We start from the raw sequence: 16,247 nt of genomic DNA on the forward strand, positions 1-16,247 counted from the left end.
TGTCCCTAAGCACAGAGATAACTGTCTTGTTCTTTGCAGCTGCAACTCGAGAGCAAGAGCCACTGGTGTGGAGGACTACCAAGGACTGCTGCGTGCTCTGTTCATGACCCACTGCAGCAAATTACCGTTAGCAGCAGAGACGCAAACTCTGCCTTCTGTGTCTGTGGGAGTCAGAGGGCATGAAAGCTCTGAGGCAGCCCTGGCCTGGGAGTATCTGCTTATAATGAGGGAACAGGAGGGTCAGGAGAAAGTCTGGCTGGACGGCAGGACTTCACCCCTCCCTGCCCCGGCTGTGCACCCAGCGAGTATCCTCAGCAGTCACTGTGCAGGGCTTGGGTGCCAGAAAAGACTTGGTTTCTCTGCTCAGGATGTGCAAGGAGCCAAAGCCAAGCCATGAAGAAATGGAGAGGTTATTCCCCCTCCTTGGGCCAGGAAAAGGTGTAACGACACTAGTCACATGAGCACTGTCAACCTTTCTGGCATTCAAGGTAGGCTTCAGTCTTACACGTGCGCAAAATGTGTTTTCTTCTAATGCAGGGATGAAGTATTCAGTCCCCACCCACAGACTGTGTGAACAGATTCAGATTATCAGTTCATTGTCCCCACCTGTGCAGCAGGTCTGGGTGACAAATGGCTGTTGTGAGGATGTGGGGAAGTCCCCCAGTGTTTCTTTAAGTGCTCTGTTTTGAGACCAGTAAGTGCTGTGTAAATACTCGTGTGCTGGGAGCAAGCTGTGCTTGAAACATGAAACTCCTCTGAGAAAGGTTGCGTGCTTCCTCCGGGTGCATCACAGGGTTGCCAGCAGGAACCAGCCCAGATGAAATGCAAGGTGGAAAAACCTGTCCCACATCCATCCCAGGAGGCATTGCTGACCTCCACCCCTGCCACCCTTCTTGGCCATGTGGTCCCTGTCCGCCTCTGCTATGAACATGTTGGCACCTTGCTTCTAAGGGACTCTTGCCTGCTGGTGTCACACTTCCCCATGCCCAAAGCTGTGGCCAAGCTGCTTTGAACTCCTGTAGCCTGCCAGCAGTCTCCTCGTCCCAATCTGCTGCAGAGGACATCTGTCCGACACAACGTGGAGCCTGTCCTTGGGGCCAGAACAGCCAGAGTTCCTCTCCCCAGTACAGCCACAGCTCCTGGGACTCATCAGCTATCTCACAATATGTTTGTAAATCTCTGTGTTTGCAGTGAAGTGAGGCTAATTTATTTCCTGAAGGCTCCCCAAAAAGTGTTGCAACTCAGGCTTTCTCTGCCATAGGATTTTGGCATTGTGCAGGGTGGTGTTTCTCTTCTATGTGTTGACCCACAGGATGGACCCTCCTGTGTGGGGGTTTGACCCTCCACAACTACCCACATTTGCCTGGACCCATGAAAATGGCAGCTCCCTAGCCCAGCAGCCTTATTCTCTGTTCTGTGGTCCAGTGCAAGATGCCTCTGCTGCCTTTTTATGTAGTAGGACCTTGCAGAAATGCATAGATGAACAGAGATGTAAATGATCTTCAGGATGATGTTTTGCCAGGTACAGTAGATACAGGGTAAGACACATACAGACATTGCTCCAGACACATTGTGGACAGGAGGATGCATATTTGGGCAGGTGAGAGCGTGGGCATGACCAAGGGTTTTCAGCCTGTGATCCAGCCCCATGCTGCCCAGTTTTTTGGATGTCCCTCAGTTCCTTCCTCCCCTTACTCACCTGATGGGGTCAGTCTGCAGTTCAAAGAACTTGCCCTCTTAGTTTAAGGGCCTTCCTGGCACATGAAGTGCCTCTGTGGCTGAAGAAAAAGCCCACAGCCTGCTGGAAGCAGCACAGCTTTGTAGCAGGCAGATTTTGTGGGTCCCAGCAGCAGTCCCTCCAGACTGTCTGGCATATAGACATCTACACGGTCTCTGACAGCAAGAGGTATGCACTCATTGCACGGCCGTAGTGACATGGATGTTCCTCCTTCAGCCTGCCCAGGGTTTCACAGGCGGGGAGGTGTTCTGCATACACTGTGCCATGGCTCTGTCCCGTGTATGAGCACATTTTGGTGTCTTCTGCTCGTCAGCAATGTGGCAGATGAGTCCCTGATCTGTGTCACTGATCTGCTCTCTAGTCAGGCAAGCTGTTGCTGGCATCAGGCTGAGGTTAAAAATACAGCTGCTCAGCTCAGTGCCAACAGCCCTTTCCTCCGTTGAGTCCTCTTTGGGTCAGGATGTTCCTTCTCTGTGTACTTGATTTGCAACTGTTTCTTGAGGGGGCCATGACACCAAGCAGCTGTCCAGGGGTGAAAAGTGTACAACCATGCCACAGACCCTTTCCTTCCCTTGATTCTTGACTTCCCAGCGTGCAGTTTTCAGCACAAAGATTAGTCTCCCTCTCAGCATGCTCAAACACAGCCCAGGAGCCTCTTCATCACTGTCTGTCCTCCGAAACACCCCTGCTCACAGGTTCCTCTGTGATTGCCTGGCTTCCCAGGGCAATAACACTAAATAGAGTACGGTGACCACCAGAGAGAGCAAAACACACCAAAGGGCTTGGCAGCGCTGCTACCAGATCCCTTCCGCTGGGCTGCAGTCCTTCTGCCGTAGGAAGCACTTTCTCTTTTGGCTTGTACAGCTCTTGAAGACGGGGAAGGGGTTGGGATGTGGGGCGGCAGGGTGGAAGGAGTGGGCTGCTTTGCGGTGCCATCACTGCTGTGCAGCAAAGTGCTGAACCGCGGAGGGACCATAAGTGATGGGACAACATCAACCACGTGCTCAGCAGCTGCGGGACTGCGGCGTTGATTCCCCCAGCCGCCTGGCTGGGTGCAAGGTGAGCAAACACGGGCAGCCTGTCACACAGGAGCTGGGCAAATGCAACCTCTGTCCCTATCCCCACTCCGGTGTCCTCCCAGATTTACAGGCTGAAACCGGGAGAGGAATTTCCAAAACAAATCTTGCTATTTGAGGAATGCAGCAGGGGGGAGGAAATAATCGCAACAGAGATAAGGAGAAGTCAGTGGACTTAACAACTGCACCAAGCAGGCTCCTCTGGCTCCCACTGGTTCAGGATGGGACCCTGCAGCCCGACTGCCCCTGCCCAGGGCAGCCGGTGCCGCGTTGACATCAACTCTGCTGGTGTAGGCTGGGGAGACAGCTCTGGGGCAGATGCAGGGAAAGAAGAAATACACTGGAGGGGTTGGGGTGGTGGGCAGCATCTATCCCTGCTCCCCTCTGCCTGTGAGCTCCCCCAGCTCCTCTCCTCGGCAGCCATCCGCTGGGCTTCCCTCTGGCTTTGTGGTCACAAGGCTGTTTCACAAAGAGCACATGCAGGTTTCAAGCATCTCCTCGGAGAGCCCTGCAGCTGTCCTGCCCCCTCCTCCCAGCAGGATTTTTGAGGGCTTATCTGCTTTCCTCCCTGTCCTGAGCTGTGTTGCACTCAGCTGCCAAGATCTCCCCGTCCTCACCACTGCTCCCCTCGGGGACCAGCTCTGTTTAACGTCTGTCTGGCCACGTGGCACTCCTCTGGCAGACTGCTGAAGGCCTTGTATAAATGTTCGGCTGGAAAACATCTGAGGTCTGGGGTCCCCCTCCTCCCAGGGAGAGAGAAAAAACTGCATTGCTCTTGGCTTGGAGTTCAGGAAGAACTGGTTTGCTAAAACCAGATGTCCGCATCCACTTCTGCTGACCCCACCCTGGGGCTTTTGCACCTGATGCTTGTGGAGAGGCTGTTCTGTCGCTGGCAGGCAGTGAGGGATTTGGCAGAGCCGAGGTGGCTGTCCCAGACTGTGCACATCTGTGGCTTGGAAAACAAACAGTAAGAGAAAATAGGTCACCTGGCTGGAGAACCTGCAGAAGGAACGATGGACGGGGAGTGCTTGGGCAGGTGGATGCAGGGCATTCACCTGGCTGGGTCCTGACACACTCAAGTCACGGGGCTCATTCTGCGCACCCAGAAACGAAGGGGACGCCCTGAGTGTTGACACCTGGCAACAGCCAGCGCAGACAAGATTAGGAGTTAAAAATTTCATCCTTTCAAGGTGAAATTGTCCACCCGGAGGAACGGCCTCAGGTCTATCCCAGCTCTCAAGTGTGCTGGGCTTTCCTTGTCCACCCTGTGCTGTTCGAGCATCCTGCACACATTGGTCATTTCATCTCACTGCCATGCCAGACTTGCTTAGTGCTTTCATCTCTGATAAAACAGTTGTGAGGATATAAAACAGAAAATGCAGTTGTCCAGGAAAGGGGATGTTCTTCCTGACCCCTGCAGGTAACCAGCTCTGCAGCCTGAGCCCTGAGTCTCTGTCACAACACAGAGCTGCACAAGTTACCTGCAAAGTCGTGCACGCCTCTTCCCCAGCGACGTACCCCGTGTCAGGGGAAAAAAAAGGAGCAAAGCAGAGACTTTATTGATGGAAATACTGAAGGCCAGAAGGGACTATCAAAGCCTCCCCTTTCCCAGGGTAGAACTCAGAGACACTCCCTGCCTTTTGGATCTGTAGCACAAGGCGATCTTCCTGCTGTAGCACTCCTTGCTCATTTCTGCAGCCTCTTTGGGTATGCACGTTTCCGTGTTCCTCTGGAAATACAAACAGCAACTGAGTGCTTTTCCAGCCAGGGCTGTGCACAGAAGCAAGATCCCTCTGTTTCTAACGCCGTTACCCTCTTGCTTACAGCTGGAGGTTGCATTATCCCTATCAACTGCAGCACAAAGAGCTCATGGTGTTACCCACAGATACACTTCAGTCTCTCCGCAGCACTGCTTTCCAAGACAGATCTCACATCTGGCATTATTGGCCTCCGGTTGCATTTCTGTCATTTATTTATTAAAGTTAATTTCACCAGACTCTAATGATTTATTCAGATCCAGAGCTTCCTGTAACAGAGAGCCATTATTTGCCATGCCACCATGTTTCTGCCATCTGCAAACTTCCTAAAGGTTTTGTAACAGCTACTTTTTGAAAGGTCAATGAACCACTTTTTAAGCTGTTTCTTTTGCATAAGGCGTGGGTCTTACCAAAGCATCACGTGATATTGAGTCAAAAATGGTTTGCGGAAATCCGATTATGTAACTTAAACACCATTCCCTTTATTGGATTGAAGCAATAATCCTGTGCTGATTTTTTTGAAGGAAGGAAAATAAATAGAAGAAAACAAGCGTGTTTGACAATGCTGTGCCTCACCGCTGACTTCAATAGCAGTTTTCAGCCTCTTTGTTGATCCCAAGTGCCAAACTGATGTTCAGATAAGTGGCCAACTGTTCCCTTATTTCTTTTATTTTCATGCTGGAAATATTGTGCTGTTTTTCTTTTTCTGCAAGGGACTGCAAAGCAAACATTGACTGGTGTGGATGGAGAGTGCGTGGGTGCGGGAGCACCTGCAAGAACAAGTGGCAGGAGCGGCCGCAGGGCTGGCAGCTGTGGATGGCACCTACGTTAGCTGATTACAGGGGTCCTACTGCTTTCCAGACCACCCCAAAACCAGGGATGGTCTAAAATACGTGTCAGCCTAAAGCAGGCCATACTGAACATTGGAGCAGGCTGCCCAGAGAGATGGTGGAGTCTCCATCTCTGGAGACATTCAAAACCCACCTAGACGTGTTCCTGTGCCACGTGCTCTAAGGTGACCCTGCTCTGGCAGGGGGGCTGGACCAGATGATCTCCAGAGGTCCCTTCCAACCCTATGGTTCTATGATTCTATGATTCTATGAAACCATTAAAAATAGTGATGGGAAGATAGGGAACAGGGTAGGAGACATACAGTGTCCTGATAAGGAGACAACGGGCACCAAGTGCATCTTAATGGTTCCCAGAAGAGGAGCAGGATGGAGAGACAGGAGTCCACGATCACCATCCATTCCCAGTGGGTACAAAAAGGCAGGACTCAGAAGCAGCACAGTTACAGAATCACAGAATCACAGAATGATAGGGGTTGGAAGGGATGTCTGGAGACCATAACGGATTAAAAATCAAGGGGAAGGCCAACAAGGCAGATACCGCGATGGGAGTTTGTTATAGACCCCCTAATCAGGATGTAGAAACCGATGAAGTATTCTATAAGCGGCTGGCAGAGGTCTCGCGATCATCTGCCCTTGTTCTTGTGGGGGATTTCAACTTCCTGGATGTCCGCTGGGAATACTACACAGCAGAGAGGGAACAGTCCCGGAGGTTCCTGGAGTGTGTGGAAGACAACTTCCTAACACAGCTGGTGAAGGAACCTACTAGGGGAAGTGCCCTACTGGACCTACTGTTTGTTAACAGAGAAGGTCTTGTGGGGGATGTAAAGGTTGGAGGTCATCTTGGGCAGAGTGACCATGAAATGATAGAGTTTTCAATTCTTGGTGAAGGGAGGCGGGGAGCCAGCAAAACTGCCATCTTGGCTTTCCGAAGGGCAGACTTTAGCCTGTTTAGGAGCATGGTTCAGAGTGTCCCTTGGGAGGCAGTTTTGAAGAGCAAAGGTGCCCAGGAAAGCTGGTCATACTTCAAGCAGGTGCTCTTAGAAGCACAGGTGAAGGCCATCCCCATGTTCCGAAAGACGAGCTGACGGGGAAGAAGGCCAGCCTGGCTAAATAGAGAGCTTTGGCTGGACCTCAGGAAAAAAAGGAAGGCTTACATTCTCTGGAAAAGGGGCTTAGCAACTTATGAGGATTATCAAGATATAACAAAGCTATGCAGGGGGAAGATTAGAAGGGCCAAAGCTCAATCAGAACTCAGCTTGGCCACTGCAGTTAAAGATAACAAGAAGAGATTTTTCCAGTATATCAACAGAAAAAGGAAAACTAGGGAAAATATAGGTCCACTGATGAATGAGACGGGTGCCCTAGTGGTGGAAGACACAGAGAAGGCAGAGTTACTGAATGCCTTCTTTTCTTCGGTCTTCACTGATAAAGCCGTCCCTCACACATCCCATACCCTGGAGGCAAGGGGGAAGGTCTGGAGAGAGGAAGATTTTCCCTTAGTTGAGGAGGACCGGGTCAGAGACCACTTGGCCAAGCTGGACATTCATAAATCCATGGGCCCTGATGGGATGCACCCGCGAGGGCTGAGAGAGCTGGCAGATGTTATTGCTAGACCACTCTCCATCGTCTTTGAAAAGTCATGGGGAACAGGAGAGGTGCCTGAGGACTGGAGGAAGGCTAACGTCACTCCAATCTTCAAAAAAGGCAAGAAGGAGGACCCAGGGAACTACAGGCCGGTTAGTCTCACCTCTGTCCCTGGGAAGGTAATGGAGCGACTCATTCTGGATGTCGTCTCCAAACACATAGAGGAACAGGAAGTTATTGGAAGTGGTCAGCATGGATTTACCAAGGGCAAATCATGCCTGACCAATCTGATAGCTTTCTATGATGTTATAACGGGTTGGCTGGATGAGGGGAGAGCCATAGATGTCATCTACCTTGACCTTAGCAAGGCTTTTGACACTGTCTCCCATAACATCCTCATTAGGAAGCTGAGGAAGTATGGGCTAGACGAGGTGACAGTGAGGTGGATCGAGAGCTGGCTGAGTGACAGAACTCAGAGGGTTGTGATCAGCGGCACAGAGTCCAGTTGGAGGCCTGTAACGAGTGGTGTCCCTCAGGGGTCAATACTTGGACCAATTTTGTTCAATATATTCATTAATGACCTAGATGAGGGGACAGAGTGTATCCTCAGCAAGTTTGCTGATGATACCAAGCTGGGAGGGGTGGCCGACACTCCAGAGGGCCGTGCTGCCATCCAGCGTGACCTGGACAGGCTGGAGAGCTGGGCAGAGAAGAACCTAATGAGGTTCAACAAAAGCAAGTGTAGGGTCCTGCACCTGGGAAGGAAGAATGCCAAACACCAGTATAGGTTAGGGGCGGACATGCTGGGAAGCAGCTCTGAGGAGAAGGCCCTGGGGGTCCTGGTAGACAGCAAATTATCCATGAGCCAGCAGTGTGCCCTTGTCGCCAAGAAGGCCAATGGCATCCTGGGCTGCATAGGGAAGACTGTGGCCAGTAGGTCGAGGGAGGTCATTCTTCCCCTCTACTCTGCACTGGTGAGGCCACAACTGGAGTACTGTGTCCAGTTTTGGGCTCCCCAGTTCAAGAGGGACAGGGAACTACTGGAGCGAGTCCAGCGTAGGGCAACCAAGATGATTATGGGACTGGAGCACCTCCCTTATGAGGAAAGGCTGAAAGAGCTGGGACTCTTTAGCCTGGAGAAGAGAAGGTTGAGGGGGGACCTGATTAATGTTTACAAGTATCTAAAGGGTGGGTTTAAGGAGGACGGAGCCAGGCTCTTTTCAATGGTTCCCAGCGACAGGACAAGGGGCAATGGGCACAAGCTAGAACATAGGAAGTTCCGTTCAAATACACGGAAAAACTTCTTTACAGTGAGGGTGACAGAGCACTGGAACAGGCTGCCCAGGGAGGTTGTGGAGTCCCCTTCTCTGGAGATTTTCAAGACCCGCCTGGATGCAGCCCTGAGGGATGTGGTTTAGGCAGTCCTGCTCCAGCAGGGGAGTTGGACTAGATGATCTCTAGAGGTCCCTTCCAACTCTGAAGATTCCATGATTCCATGATTCCATGATTCCATGAAAAAGACCCAAGTCCCTCAGCCTTTCCTCCTAAGAGAGATGTTCCAGTCCCCTCATCATCTTGGTAGCCCTTTGCTGCACCCTCTCCACCAGTTCCATGTCCTTCTTGAACCATGGAGCCCAGAACTGGACACAGTACTCCAGATGCGGCCTCACCAGGGCAGAGGAGAGGGGGAGGATGACCTCCCTCGACCTGAGGTAACAACCCAGGAGCCATGGTAAAACCTCAGTAGCGAGTGTCCCTTTTGCTCTGCATCGCTGTTAAGTGTCCCTGGACAGGCTGCTTGCATTTTGGTGCTTGTATCCTGCACTTGGATGCTCCCATCTTGGACATACTTGTGAGTAATGGGATGCAGGGGGTGGCAATGAGAAAACCACCTTAGTTTCAAAATAAATATTCCCTCTTCCCATCGGGTCTGACGGTGAGCGTAGCTCCATTGTTGCAAGATGACCTTTTGGTAGCGTTTTCACGGTGCTCTGAGATTTCTCATTTGCTTTTCTACCATCTGCTGCTGTCGCCTGCGGCTCCACCAGGAAGGACATTGCTGCTGCTGCTAACAGCCCCTGTCCTTTCACTAAAACAGCGGATGCTCACCACACCAGGACCCTGTCGTGCTCGTTGCCAGCCTGTCATGAGTGCCTGGTGTGTGAACTGGCCCGCGGTACCAGGTGTCTCTTGTTATTAATGTGCGATGTAAGTGCGATAACGGCAGAGCCCTTGAAAGTTTTGGAACAGGTCAACAGCAGAGGCTCCGGGCTATAAATAACTTCCTGGCGGTTGATTAGGTGTGCAGCCTCAAAACCTGGGAAAAGCCTGTGTTAAGCGTACCAAAGAAAAGCTGCAGCAGCAGCCGGGCAATGAGAAACACATCTGAGCAACAGGGTCAGGCACCTGCTGCGGCATGGGAAAGCAACACTCGCCAGCGCCACGCAGGGAAGGGGGTGGAGGTCAAGGGCTAAGAGCTGTCTAGAAACTCAGGTACCTTGAAGAAGTGGCAAGGATGCTGAGCGTGGTGTGTTTCTGGGGGCTTCTGTCCCCAGAATCACAGCTGCAGAATGGCCGTGGGCCTGGGAGTGCCCCTGCTCTCCTGGGGACCCCACGCAGACACAGAGCAGCAGAGGTTGGAAGGGACCTCTGCAGATCGTCTGGTCCAACCCCCCTGCTTAATCAAGGCCACCTAGAGCCAGTCACCCAGGACCATGTCCAGATAACATTTGAACATCTCTAAGGATGGACATCTCCATCTGCCTGGTTGCAAACCCTGACAAAAGCCTTTTGAGCTGCCAGTGTCACCCAGGCTGGTGCATGGTGCCATTGAGTGTGTCTGAGCGTGGGGTTTGTGCATATTTCTCCTATCTAATGCTCCAGTCCTCAATGAAGCTTTATCATGTATCAACTCAATGTGCCTAATCATGATTTTGGGCAGCGTTATAATCTATCGCTCCTCAGCAAAATGCTTCAAAGGCAGGCCAGTGGCAGTGTTTTAGAGACCCTGATTTTTGAAGCAGCTAATTTTGCAGAGGGCAAACTCCCGGGAAGATTGCCACTTCAGCTGGGTACAGCCCTGCAGTTTGCTGTTGCCATCACTGACTCTGATGTTCAGCTGCCCTTTACGTATTAAGGGCTTGTACCCTCGCTGATTTCACACAACCTCTGCAATCACCTGACTTCTTGTGCACCAGAAATTCTCATTTCAGCGAGATCACAGCTTTCAGCATTGCTGGATGGACCTCCCTGAGCAATACCAATTTCCACTCATGTTCCCCGTGTTATCTGGGCAAGCCTCATTATGCCAATCAATCAGGTATGCTGGAACCTTATTTCCATAGGATTCCTGGTGAGAAGTACCACAATGTTCATGCAAATTAGAGGTAACCAAACCACAGCTGATTGCTGCCTCAGCAGCTGTGTTTTCTAAGGGAATGACGGTGGTTTAGAATAACTTGGGCAGAGAAGGATGTCCGGAGGGCTCTTGCTCAATCCCTTTGCTCAAAGTCAGGGTAAGTCTGAATTCACATTAGGTCACTCGGGGAGTTGTCGGGTGAGGTGGAAGCTGTAGTCTTTCCCTTCCTGTTGCCTCGGAGACACACAACCCATCCCTTTGGCTTTGTGCCCTCTAGTAAGACTCCTGCTTAGACCAAACTTTGGGAAACCACCTAGACCTGGAAAGTATGTGGGGCAAGCTTTTAGCAGCTGGGTGAAAAAAGTGAGTTGTACAGACACAGGTGGAAAGTCAGTGTTTTGTACCTGAAATGAGCAAAACTCAGACATTCTGAGAGCGCAACTGCATCCGTGGACTTATGTCACCTCCACACCCCATCTCACCTGTGCCGTTGATGTCCTCACACAGTGTCCTGGTTTCAGCGGGAATAGAGTTAATTTTCTTTTGGGTGGTTGCTGTATTTCAGACTTGGTGTGAAAAGAATGTCAGTAATGCATATTGTTTTAGTTGTTGCTAGGTGATGCTTATACTATTCAAGGACTCTTTTCAGCTTCCCATAGAAGCTGAGAAGGAGCATACACAGAACACTGGAATGGCCAATGGAATATTCTGTACCATAAACACCATGTTCAGTATATACATTGGGGTTGGCCGGGGAGGGGAGGAATCCCCGATCACTGCTTGGGGCAGGCTGGGCAACCAATTCACCAGGTGGTAAGGGTGACTTCTGTTGTATTACTTTATCATGTATATTCTTTTACCATTATCAATGTTATTATTGTTATTTTCCTTTTTTTCTGTTATTTTTCCATTAAACTGTCTTTATCTCAACCCACAAGTTTGGGGTTTGGGTTTTTTTTTTTCCCTTTACCCACCTTTTCTCCCTCTTCTCCCTACCTTTTTGGGGGGAAAGAGGGAGAACAGTGTGAGTGGCTGCATGGTTCTGCCTGCCGGATGGGGCTAAACCACGACACACAGCATTCACACTTCCTCATCTCAAGCATGTCCCCAGGCATTGATGCTTTGTAAGTGGATGCATGAACTGCATGCAGACCCCAGTGCCTGGGCTGAGCTTAGCACTGCCTCCTCTGTAAGAACACACGCCTTGGTCATACAGCAGTCGGAAAGGCAAGGAAATTGTACCACCAACAAAAAAATAATATATTTTCCCATCAAAGCTGATTTTCTCCTGTGCTGGTCTCTTCTCTGGCACATCACACTTTTCATTGGGCCCACGTATCTCTGAGAGTATTTCTGGAAATGGGGAGGACTATGGTCACACTGCAGAGACATCTCCTCCCAGGCAGACGGAGCACATCCTGCACCTGGAGTGATGCTCTGACCTCCTTCATCAGCACTGCTCTTCTCTGTGGGGATTCATCAGTGCATTTTCCTTAGAGCAGCCACTAAATCACATGGGAAAGAGGTAAGGTGATGATGACTCCTTTTTTTCTCTTTTTCTTTTTCTTTTTCTTTTTCTTTTTCTTTTTCTTTTTCTTTTTCTTTTCTTTAATTTTGTTCCAAATGAGATTTTTTTCTGTTCCAGATTGTGGTTTGGAAAAAGAAAACTGGGGCATTTGATAGGTGGGGTGATGCTGAAGGGATGACTTTTCAGCCTGTCTCTGTTTCACATGGGAGTCTGCCAATTTTTCACATTTTTTGACCAAGCTGTTTCTCTCCTTCTCAAGAGAGAGTTGGAGAGTGGAAAAAGACCTCCAGTCAGTGAGCTCTTACTGCAAAGTCCTATGTGCCAGCAGCCAGAACCTCCATAGACGCCTGGAAGAAATGTTCCCAGACATGGGCTCAGCATCCCTTTGCAGCTCTGGATGAGTTGGACCCAAGCGTGGAAAGCTTCGTAGCTCCTCCCTTTCTCTCTTGCAGCCGGGCAGACGCTCACAGTGGTAAATACCATGCCAAGTTTTGGCTTTTAAAACACAGCACAAAGTGGGTTTGGAAAGCACAGCCAATCAGTTGGCTCCATGCTCTTTCCCTGCCAATGCCCTCCAGGCTTCTCCAGGCTTGCTGGCATTGTCCATATCCATAGCTCCTGGCCACAAAGCAGCAGTGTCCTCTTGTACAGGGGCTGCGCTCTTCTGCTAGTCCACTCCCTCTGGTTTGGTGCTCCTGAAGGGCTGGTTTGTTGCTGTATTGGTCACACAGCTGGGGAATTGCTGACTGACCCTTGAAACCTCCCAAGGATGGAGACCCTACCACTGCTCCAGCATGCTGTCCCAGAGCTGCACCACCCTCCTCGGGAAGGGTTTTCTCACAGTGTCCATCCTGAATCTCCCAAGCCTTCCCTTCTGCAGGAAGACAGGGAATTTCAGTAGAAGTCCTGCTTGACTAAAAAGGGAGATTCTTGCACTAAAATGCAAAAAAGGATGTATATAAGAATGGGAAACTCCACTGCAGGAGAAGATCAGGTTTGAGACCATCTAAGGAACCCATAAATCCATGGGACCTGAGGAGATGCTTCAGTGGGTCCTGAGGAAACAGGTGAATGAAGTTGCTAAGCCACTATCCCTCATATTTGAGAAGTCGTGGCAGACTGGTGAAGTTCCAATGACTGGAAAATCGGAAACATGACCCCCATTTTTAAAAAGACAAAAAAGGAAGACCTGGGGAGCTACAGGCCGGCTAGTCTCACCTCTGTGCCCAGCAAGGTCATGGAGAAGATCCCCCTGGAAACTATACTAGGCACATGGAAAATAAGGATGGAATTGGTGACAGCCAACATGGACTCACCGGGGCAAGTCAAGCCTGACAAATTTGGTGGTCTTTTATGATGGGGTTACAGTGTTGGTGGATAAGGGAAGGGCAACTAACATAATCTAACTGGACTTGTGCAAAGCATTTGACACTGTCCTACATGACATCCTTTTCTCTAAATTGGAAAGGCATGGATTTGATGGATGGACTGCTTGATGGATAAGGAATTAGCTGGATGGTCACACTCAAAGAGTTGCGGTCAATGGCTCAATGTCCAAGTGGCAAACAGTGATGAATCGTGTTCTTAAGGGGTTGGTACTGGGACCAGTGCTGTTTAACATCTTTGTCAGGGACACAGTGGCACTGAGTGCACCCTCAGCAAGTTTGCTGACGACACCAAGCTGTGTGGTGCAGTTGACATGCTGGAGGGAAGGGATGCCATCCAGAGGGACCTGGACAGGCTTGACAGGTGGGCCCATGCCAACCTCATTAAGTTCAACAAGGCCACGTGCAAGGTCCTGCATGTGGGTTGGGGCAATCCCATGCACAAATACCGACTTGATGGAGAATGGATTGAGAACACCCCTGAGGAGAAGGACTTGGAGTTGTTGGTGGATGAGAAGCTCAACATGAACCAGCAACGCATGCTCACAGCTGAGAAAGCCAACCGCATCCTGGGCTGCATCAAAAGAAGCATAGCCAGCAGGTCAAGGGAGGTGATGCTGGCCTTCCACTCTGCTCTGGTGAGACCCCCACCTGGAGGACTACATGCAGCTCTGGAGCCCCAACATAAGAAGGACATGGACCTGTTGGAGTGAGTCCAGTGGAGGGCCACAAAGATGATGAGAGGGCTGGAGCACCTCTCCTGTGAAGACAAGCTGAGAGAGTTGGGGTTGTTCAGCCTGGAGAAGAGAAGGCTCCAGGGAGACCTTATTGCGGCCTTTTGATACCTGAAGGGGGCCTATGGGAAAGATGGGGAGGGACTCTTTATGAGGGAGTGTAGTGATAGGATGAGGGGTAACAGTTTTAAACTGAAGGAGGGGAGATTTAGATTAGGTATTGGGAAGATAGTCTTTACTGTGAGGGTGGTGAGGCACTGGAACTGGTTGCCCAGAGAAGCTGTGGATGCCCCATCCCTGGAAGTGTTCAAGGCCAGGCTGGATGGGGCTTTGAGCAGCCTGGTCTAGTGGGAGGTGTCCCTGCCTATGGCAGGGGGGTTGGAACTAGATGATCTTTAAGGTCCCTTCCAATGATTCTGTGATTCTATGAAATACAATAGACAGCAAAAGAATGTAGTAAACATTGCTTGCTTGATTACTTAGAGGTAGTATCAGGCAGGTCCAAGATCACCTACAGCTCATACTAGTGAGTGTCACTAAGGGTTGTACAACAGGATTCTACAGGCATGCTAGAAGTGGGGGAAAATGCATGTCCACTGACAGATGGAGCAGACGGCATGGTGCTGGACAATATGGAAAATCCTGCAATGGTCAATGGATCTTTGTAGCATATTCACAGGCAAAGCCGGCTCCCACATCTCTGCATTCACCAGCATGGTTTGGGAAGGAGGTGAGGGGGCCAAATTTGGGGTTTAACGACTGCTTAGAGAAAGCGACGTACTCCAGGAATAGCTGGACGTACATCCACTGGAATGGATGGCACTCACCCAATAGGGAAAAACAGTGCTGCTCGATGTGAATGAAGCTGCTGTCAGTCACAGTGAGTATCATGGCAACAGGGAAAGGGCTGATTGACAAGACTAATATTATGCCCACCTTTAAGAAGGGCAAGGAGAAGGATCTGGGCAACAGCAGTCTGTAAGCAATAGCTCCATCTTTGGAAAAATCGTGGAGCAAGACTTTGTGGAGATTCTTTTCAAGCATGTGAAGAGCAGGAAGGTAACCAGAAAGAGTCCACAGGTCCAGGCTTTGGACTTAACCCCAGTCCCTTGTTTTCCCCACCCAGCTCTTCACTGCAAAATCTAGTGCAGGACTGAGAAGTCAGTCACCTCTGACTCTGCAGAGATCTTGTCTCTGTGCGCTAACATCTTCATTCCTGGTAGTAACATTGAAAGCAGTGGATGGAAAAGGAAAACAGGCTCCAGGAGCAGGGCTGCTGCCTTGGGTAGACAGAAAACAGAGTTCTCATATGGGTGAATCGTCATCGAGTGCATAGACATCCTGCTAACGGGGTGTATACAATTAAGAATGGATCCAGTGCCAGCACTGCTCTGCTAAGACAGAGCAAGAGCAAAGGGCAACTACACCCACTTCAGACTCCTTCCAAGGGGGCGAAAGGGACCAGCAAACTCCAGCTTAGTCCTTTTCTTCCTTCTAATAACAGCCTCTTTTTTGTTGTTTTTTTCCCCATGGGCTGGAGAACAGGAAGGTGTAGCAGGGTAAACATGTGGGACAAATGTCAGAGACCCCTGCTCACCCGCCCCGGCCGTGGGCAGGCAGCTGGACCTGCAGGTGGGGAAAGAAGCTCTGCTAACGTATGGTCTCACAGCAAAAGAGTCGAGGGATCCTTTGCAAGCCACACACTGATCCGTTCCAGGGCAGCCTTGGTAACCAGGGGGGAGATGGGCGAAATCCTACTGTCGCTTGTCAGCTGCTTCTTTCAGCAAGGGACAAAATTTCTACACAGGGCTCCTTCCTGAGCTGTGTGACTCCTGCCTGCCTGAGAACAGGGGAGGAACAGCTCAATACTCTGGGGAAAGAAGTAGGAAAAAGTGGAAGGTCCCTCTCCAACCATTTTTCTGCCCGTAGATACCAAACTTTCAACCATGAGAAGAAAGCGCCCATGATTCCTGTGCAACGCGTTTCAGGGCCCAAAAGCCAATGGAAGTTGTCACAGAGACCACCTACCCTCCTCCACAGTCTCCCCGTCCAAGCCCTCTGCTGCACCGCGGTCTGCTGGCAACTTCCATACGATGATGCTCCTGCACTGGAGCTAGCTCTGGAGGAATGAAACAGTCAGAAGCCAGTGCCCTCTTCCAGAGCCCTCTTGTCAATATGGTCTTCAGAGCATGCCTCCAAGCAACTGCAGAGGCTTGGGGATGTCCTGCCCCCTGTG

This window comes from Rissa tridactyla, chromosome Z, assembly GCF_028500815.1.
Source record: "Rissa tridactyla isolate bRisTri1 chromosome Z, bRisTri1.patW.cur.20221130, whole genome shotgun sequence".
In the NCBI taxonomy this organism is placed as follows: Eukaryota; Metazoa; Chordata; class Aves; order Charadriiformes; family Laridae; genus Rissa; species Rissa tridactyla.